Source organism: Molossus molossus, unplaced genomic scaffold (genome assembly GCF_014108415.1).
Source record: "Molossus molossus isolate mMolMol1 unplaced genomic scaffold, mMolMol1.p scaffold_m16_p_20, whole genome shotgun sequence".
Classification (NCBI taxonomy): domain Eukaryota; kingdom Metazoa; phylum Chordata; class Mammalia; order Chiroptera; family Molossidae; genus Molossus; species Molossus molossus.
Genome location: NW_023425356.1, coordinates 51,920,906 through 51,929,490, shown reverse-complemented (window position 1 = coordinate 51,929,490; position 8,585 = coordinate 51,920,906).

The following is an 8,585-nucleotide window of genomic DNA, read 5'->3' as shown; positions in this document are numbered from 1 at the left end:
AGGGTGAGAGCGTCCTCCCCAGATGCCCTGGAAGGGAAGCGCAGGCACCTTCCCCACTCAGGAGGGCTGAGTGGGGTCTTCAGTCTGTTCTGTTGCTTTACGTGCTGCTTAGAGGACAGGCGGCTTCGTAAGGAGCGGAACGGGCCTGAGCCCCATTCCCTGGCTCGTGGCCTCTGCCCTCTTCCCGGGCTCCTGCTGAAGGCTGTTACTCCTGGTGAACGTTTCACCCTTCGGGTTGGGCCTTAGGAGCCCAGGGGTTTGCTGTTTCTCTGGAGGCCTGTGAGGCCACACGCTCCTTATTCCAACTTCAGAACATCATCTCCCAGACAATGAGGGCTCACCTTCCTGCCAGTGCCTCAACTTCATCCCGTGGACAGTTTCCCTAACTCCACGATAGTGTTACTATTTGGGATATAGATCCTTTTCAAACCTTTTAAAATATAATCCATCTTCCGCCCTGGCCAGTTTTGCTCAGTGGTTAGAGCACTGGCCCATGGACTGAAGAGTCATGAGTTTGATTCCCGGTCAAGGGTACATACCTGGGTTGCAGGTTCAATCTCTGGCCCCAGTCAGGGTCATTCAGGAGGCAATCAGTTGATGTGTCTCTCTCTCATTGATGTTTCTCTCTCTCTCTCTCAAAATCAATGGAAAAAGATCCTCGGATGAAGATTGACAAAAAATAAATAAATAAGTAAAATAAAATAAAATAAACTGTGTAACCTAATGAAGACTGGATGCTGTAACAAGCTTTGTATTTTAGCAGAGTTTTGGAGACATGTTATTTTGAGGGCTACATAATATCTGTCTGTCATGTATCATCTCTCTCCAGCTACTGACTGAGATGTATGCCCCCCTAAATAACACGTGATATATGTCTTGGGTGGTTTATATACTCACACACAGCCGGGAAGAGTTCTGTGAATGTGTGTGACCACAAGGGAAGCCTGCCACCTCTCTGGCTGAAAAAGGAAGGGGACAGAAGAAAGTGTGGCATGTGGATGTGAAAATAAAACTTTTTTTCTTCTGGAGGGTCTGTACCTTATAGTGACAGATAAGAAACGAGCAATAAAAATGGACAAGAATGTGACATTAAAGGAGCACGTGTGATGTGTCAAATACCTTCCCATGTACCCCTCCCTAGTAGTCACAGTACTGGGTCTGCTTTGAGAAAAACAGAGGCCCCACTCCCAGCGGTTGTCATAGTGATGGGGGGACTCAGGGGGTGCTGCACCTGGCTGCTTATAGCTCTCCTTTCCCCAAGGGGTCGCACGTGCATCGCTGAGACTGGAATCCCAACACGGGGTGAAGGAGATCCATTTGTGTCTTAGGGAGCAACGGGGCCAGGAAGACTGCTCCGTTCAGACTTTCTTAACAGGCTGGAAAGAAAACATTCTTTTTTTATTTCTACAAGCAATATTCATTTACACGCATTCAGATTTTACCCTTTGCATCGGTCTTGTCTTCTGGTCCCTCTGATAGTTCATCTAGGTTCATTGTACTCCTGCCTGGAGACCTGTGATGAGTATTTCCTTTGATGCCCTGCTTGTGATCATTCTCTGTCCTGAGATCCAGAGATGCTTTGATTTCCCATTTAATTTTGAAGAATGCTTCTGGACACAGCATTCTAGATGGTCAGTCACTTTCTTTTAGCACTTTAAAATATTCCGTTTGTCTTCTGGCTTTCACTATTTCTCTTGAGAAACCAGCAATTGGTTTAATTGTTGCTCTGTTGAAGGTGATGTCTTTTTCTTTTGAATTACCAAAAGGCTACATTTGCATTCCTGCACCTGGGAATAAATCCCACTTGCTCACGGTGTATGAGCCTTTTAACATGTTGCTGAACTCAGTTTGCTAATATTTTGTTGAGGATTGATTTTTTTTTTTTTTAATCCTCACCTGAGGACATTTTTCCATTTTTTGTTCTGGTAGAGTGGGAGGGGGAGAGAGAGAGAGAAACATCAACATGAAAGGGACACATCGAGTGGCTGCCACCCACAAGACCAACCAGGGTCGGGGACAAACTGCAACCGAGGTACATGCCCTTAGCAGGAACCAAACCCGGGTCTCTCTGGACCGCAGGCCGACACTGTAACCACTGAGCCAAACCGGCCAGGGCTTGTTGAGGGTTTTTTGCATCTATGCTCATCAGGGATGTTGGCCTATAACTTTCTTTTAAAAAATTGAGTCTTCAGGCCTGGCCGGTGTGGCTCAGTGGTTGAGCACAGTCCCCGGGACTGAGAGGTCCCGGTTTGACTCCCGGTCAGTGCACATGCCCGGGTTGTGGGCTCAATGGGGGGCGTGCAGGAGGCAGCTGATCCATGTATGATGTTTCTCTCTCACATCGATGTCTATTTCTCTTTCCCTTCCCCTCTCTCTGAAAAAAACAAAAATCTGAAAAACTAAAATCAATAAAATAGAACTTTTTTTTTTTTAATTGAATATGCAGAGCAGCGAGGGTAAGAAGAGCTTCTTGAAGTTCAGACTGTGTCCTTCCTCTCTGCAGAGAGGGAGCAAGAACAAACCCTGAGTGCTTTGAAGGGGTAGGCCAGTATCTGAAAGGGGGCGGTGACGCTGCTCCAGCTGGGTGTGGAACTAGGCACCCAGGGGACAAGGGGAAGCCCCTCAGCCCCAGAGCTCCACTGTCCTCACTCAGCTCGCCCCGAACATAGCTCTGAACTCGGCCCTGAACACAGGCCTGGACTTAGCCCCGAACACAGGCCCGAACACAGGCCTGGACTTAGCCTCAAACTTAGCCCCGAACACAGGCCCAAACACAGGCCTGAACACAGGCCTGACCATAGGCCTGGACTTAGCCCCGAACACAGGCCTGGACTTAGCCCCATTTGCCACTGATTTTGGCCTGTGACCAGTTGACATAAATGTATGTCAAAAAAGGAATAAATGAGTGGACAGGCAACCATCTTTTTTTTTTTTTAATCCTCACCCGAGGATATGTTTTTTAATTAATTTGAGAGAGAGAAAACATTGATCACCTGGCAGGACATCACTATCTTTTGATTCTTGAGAGTGTAAAAGTGCAATACAGGTGAATAAATGCCAAAGAAGGAACCCAACTCAAATGGGCTGATGAAAAACAGAACTATACCTACTGAGTCTCTCTCCACCCCCTACATACTGAACAATTCAAATGAAAAATCCACAGATGGACCGAAATACAGTCAGTCACTCAGGCCACATGGACAGTGTCTGTGTGATCAGCCTCTGCTTCCTCTGGGTTGGCCATAGTCTCAAGCAGGCTCTCTTCCCCGTGTGCAAACCCACGGAGGGAGCTTATTTCTTCCTAATAACCGTGGGGGAAATCCTGCCGGGCTCTCGGTAGGCCCCGTGAGGGTCACACGTCCACATCTGAACCGATAGTTATGACCAAGGAGACGCAGGGACCAGACTGGCCAGGCAGGCCCCCTGCCCTCTCCTGGAGCTGGGTGCTAGGTCAGTCAATCCTATTTCATCTTTGGGGACTGTAGGGGACCAACGGGGTCAAGGTGAAATCGGGGTGCTAGTTCCCAAAGAAATGATGCTGGGTAGGCAAAAACAAAAGGATGTCTTCAGCAGGGCAACACCTGAAACACCAAACTACTATTCCATTGTTTGCCAGAAGATTAAATTTTGTTTTACTCTAATTAGGTCTCGTTAACTCCATGCTCTGTGGCACAGGGACAAACAGCAGGACCAGAATGTCTATCTAGGCATGACCGGGTAGCTCACGAGGGTGTTGAGAGCACGAAGCAAAATTCAAGTGCTACTCAAATGAAACAAGTCTCTTCATCAGCCACCAAACAGCATGTCTCACCACTTTCCGGAATAAGGTACTGCTGTGTCCAGAGCTCGCCAGTCAGTGACCACACTGTCCCTCCCCTAGTCCCGGAACGCTGTGGGCTTCCCCACGGGAGCAGCCAGCACCCAGGTCCCGGCATGGCCACGGCGATGCTGTGAGGGAGCCAGGGCGAAGGGAGACAGGAATCGGGCCAGCACAGCCCCTGGGTACTCCCATGAGTAACGACTTTGGCACTGCATGCTGCCGCTTTACATAAAAGTTTCAGGAAAGTTCTTGCACTTAGACAGATCTGTCATGTCAGCTGTTGCTTATCAACTGCATCTGCTTTCAAGAACGAGCGGCCTGAAGTGCTCTGGGACCAGCCTCCCGAGACAGGAGTCCAGAGTGATTATACGGTTGGTGCTCAAAGGGTGGGTATTACCAAGAAGCAGACACTCATTCCCCTCCAAGAAAATTACAGGACCATCAACACTATTTAGTACTGTCGGGCTATCTAAGGAACCCCAGGTGCTCTGCAGTGCCAGGCACTGTCCCTCAGGAGCCATGGTAACAGCCTCCTTGACGACCTCTGGGCACAGTCAGAACAGGAAGCACAAGAAGGACCTGCTTCGCATTGGCTCTCATTCTGTCTCCTTCCATTCCACCAGCACAAGGATACACATCATTTTAAGAACTCTATTTTCTTTGTGATTTAAAAATGTTTAGTGCCAGATGGACACTAGATGTATTCAGGGGGGAATCACTTTATAAGGTCTACAAATGTCTAACCACTACATCGTATGCCTGAAACTAATATAATGTTGTATGTCATCTATAATTTAAAAATTAAAAATAAGTAGGCCTGGCCAGTGTGGTTCAGTGGTTAGAGCACCAGGCCATGCACCAAAGAGTCTTGTGTTTGATTCCCAGTGAAGGGCATGAACTGGGGTTGCAGGTTGGGTCTTCAGCCCTAGCCGGCCAGGGCACATGCAGGAGGCTGCCGACCCTCTTGGCCTACCAGGGGTTGTTGCAATGCAATGAACCACAAGCAGACACTGCTTGGAGTGAGGGGGAGCACCGCAAGGGAGCAAATGCTCCAGATCTCTGGATGCAGCCCACTTTATTTGCAAAGTGGTTCCCTAGGTTACACGGTGTTTTAGGTAATTAAGTCTTTGAGATGGAGTCTCTGCTGACCTTACAGCCAAGCCCAGCATACTTCCTGTTTCAGCTGTCTCTCGCTGTTTTCCATGGAGATACATAACAAATACATTCACACTTGGGCGATAAGCTCATTGGGTGCTTTCAGGGTGGCGTTCCAGCCCATCACACATACCATATCTATTCACATGCATACTATACATTCAGGTCAGCACCCCAGCCCTTATCTTGCGTACTTTGATAGATACTTTGATGCTTTCAGGGCGGCTTTCCAAACCAACATGCATGCCTTATCTATTCCCATGCACACTTTGATCCTGGGCTGGCCAGCCTTAGAGAATGCATACCTCAAAGGTTACATTTTGTTCATCCACCAAACCCCCAACCCTACAGGAGGCAGCCAGCTGCTGTCTCTGTCTCTCTCTCTCTCCTCCTCCTTCTCTTCTTCCCTTTCTCCCTCCCTTCCACTCTCTCTAAAGATCAATGAAAAAATATTCCCAGGTAAGGATTAACAAAAGTTAAATAAATAAATAAATAAATAAATATGTCAGTTATCTTAATGTCCTCATTATAAAAGCAATACACTTTAGTTTAGAGAATTGGTGGAGGAAAAGAAAATAGTTTAAGTAAATACAAATTATTCATAATTTCAGTACCCAGAGATAACAATGTTTTACGGATTTTCCTCTAGTTGTTTAATGCCCGTGTCCATGCTTTGTTTTTCTTTCTAATTCTCTGTTGTTACAAAATTGGGATCTTACTCCATGTAACGGTGTAGCTTTTCTTTTTTGTAACATGCTATCCTCAGCCTGTCTCCCATCGCAGTTTGATCTGGAAACTACAGTTTGTCCTCTTCTATTCACCCAAGAACACACAGAGCAAGAGCAAGTCTGCGTGAAACACAGGGCAGTAGCCCCCAGGTAGAAATGAAGGTGTTGTAGCATGACGCAGTTCTTTTTGTCATCTAGACAGACTCTTATCACCCTTACGACCTATACACTCTCCAAACTTAAAACAAGGGAACACTTTTGAATGAAAAATAAAAGGGCTGAGGCAACCCCAAAAGTCCATTCCTGACAACTTAGGGAGTGCATGACTCAGAGGGAGACATGCACCACATCGTAGAAAAGAGGACCAGGGAGGGGAACCGCACAGACATGTTTTGAGTAAAAGCAGCTGAAGCCGTCACAGGACATTAGCTTGGAGTCTGGTAAAAAGACTCACATTTTCAACAAGATCCAAGTTTCTGCTGGGTCAGGATCCGGCTTGCAGTGGCAAGTAAAGCTACCCTCCCCGGTGTGCAGTGAGCTGCGGCGAGTCAGTCAGCGGCCCCCCTACAGGCAGCAAGCAAGGCTCAGCGCTGCCCACAGGCCAGTCCCCTGTGCCGAGGAGGCAGGAAGGTTCCTTTGAATGGCAGACCCACCAGGCAAAATTGCATTCTCACTTCCAACGACTGACCATTCCACGTCGGGCCATGTCTGTGCCACTTACGAGTAAACTGGGTTGGAATTCAGTGGCAAGCAAACATTAGTTATAAGTGGTCACTATCCTCTCACCATAAGTGATTTTAAAAGCCATTCATGGGCCTGGCTGGTGTGGCTCAGTGGTTGAGCATCGACCCACGCACCAAGAGGTTACCGGTTTGATTCCCAGTCAGGGCACATGTCCAGGTTGTGGGCCCGATCCCCAGAGGGGGGCATGCAGGAGCAGCCAATTGATGCTTTCTCTCATGGATGTTTCTCTTTCTTCTCTCTCTAAAATCAATGAAGAAAAATTTAAAAAATAAAATAAAAGCCATTCATAGTTTCCAAGCATCATCTGTGATGTCATCCCAGGATCATTCTGATTATCCCCTAATGGACCTACCCTCCTAACTTCATCCTCACCCTCCCATGCATCTGACCCCAAGTCAAAATTAGATCCAATAGTACTTTTAACACTGCCTCCATTCTCAAAAGCTTTGTCACCACCAAATCCCTTAAATTCGATTAAAAGATTGAATTCTGGCTTCAAAGTTCTCCGAGAGCCTCTCCTTCCACGTGGGTGTCCATCTACTTGCTAAGCAGCGACGCTGAGCTCTGTGGCATGGAACTGCATGGCCATCCATGAGCGTGGTCATCCCTTCGGTGTGCCAGCTCTGGGAGTATGTCCTAGGTAAGCGTGGGAAGTATATACACTCGTGGGTCAAACAATATTTATATCAATGAAATGTTAGACACCCTTATTTATCATACAGCAGAAAAATAATTAAGAAGATTAAGCTGTATTGTCTTGATGGAACCGTCTGAAGTTATTACAAACAATGGGAATGCAGGTGTAAGAAATTACAAAACCACTAACAGCACAAGCTTGCGTGGGGACCCCGGGAAAGGAAGAAGAGGCCCCCAGCGTTGCCATCTTTCATGACACAGCGGTGAGTGGGGGGAATGAACCCCAGCACCCCGAGGAGCGGGAGGCAGCTCAGGCAGGGCAGAGTGAGCCCCAGCAAAGCCACGGTCTCACAGGGGAAGCAAGCCTCAGACTGCACAGGAATGGCCCTGGTGAGACCTCCTTCCCCACCATCACCCTGAACCCACCCTCGGGCTACAAAACAGTGTGTTGAGAGCAATACCCAGCTCTCAACCTTAGCTCAGTGGAATAGAGAAAAGTGGTCTCAGACGAGAAGGGGGAGGGGGTCAACACACATTTTCTATACATCAAAGCAGAGGGCCAGAGCCCAAGGGAGGCATGTTCTGCTCCCGGGAGCAGCAGGCTTGGAGATGCTCCGTGGCCAGACCGGGTGTAGAAAGGTTTTCAGCTTTGCTCTGTTGGAGGCACTTTCCCTTGTGTTTCCCTGTCACAGTCCCCAGGACATAAGCCAGTGTCCACCTGCATGGGGAGGGAGGAAGGGAGGAGATGAGCAGAGAAGCTGGGGCAGGAGAGCGCTCAGAAAGTGAGGGCGGGGCGCCACCTGGGCCTCTCAGACTAGTCTAATCCGGCTGCCCTGCCAGCCAGGGGTTCCAGGCCTCGGAGTTATAGGTAGCTAGGGACGGAAGAGGGCTCTGCAGTGCGACCACAGACCGCAAGGGGAGGTGGCAGCTGGGGAAGGAGCGGGGTGCAGGGCTAAGGCGGACAAGGCTGTGGGGGAGCCCAAGCCCGGAACCGTGCACGCGGGAGAAACTGTTCCTGCAGCTCTGGGCCAAGGGCCTAGCGTCGCTGCGACAGGCAGGCGGCGCCAGAGCGAACGTCCTGCCCACTGCCGCCGCGCCTCTCCTCCTCGAGCTGCCCAGGCCTCACCTCCGCTCCCTCCTCCACCCCGTTGGGTCCAACTTCCTAGACCTCGGCGGCTCCTACACTGGCGTCACCTTCTTGCCACGTGGCCTTCGGGAGCTACTAAGCGTCTCTGGGCCTGGATGTCCTCATTGCAAAATACTAACCGTAGTACCTAAGGGCAGATTGTTATGATGTCCAGTGAGTTCCGCGCGTGCCAAACGCTTAAGAGGGCGTGATCCATAAGGCGCGTTAGGAAAAAGTTGGCTGCCCACACTGCGCTTTGCGACCGTGTCCCCCATCACCTCCCCAGCGGATGAGGGCACCCTTCTCGCGCCGCTCTTCCAGACCCACCTATCAGCGGGCGTCGGCTGGGGGCGCAGAGCGGGGCTGGGCCCAGGGC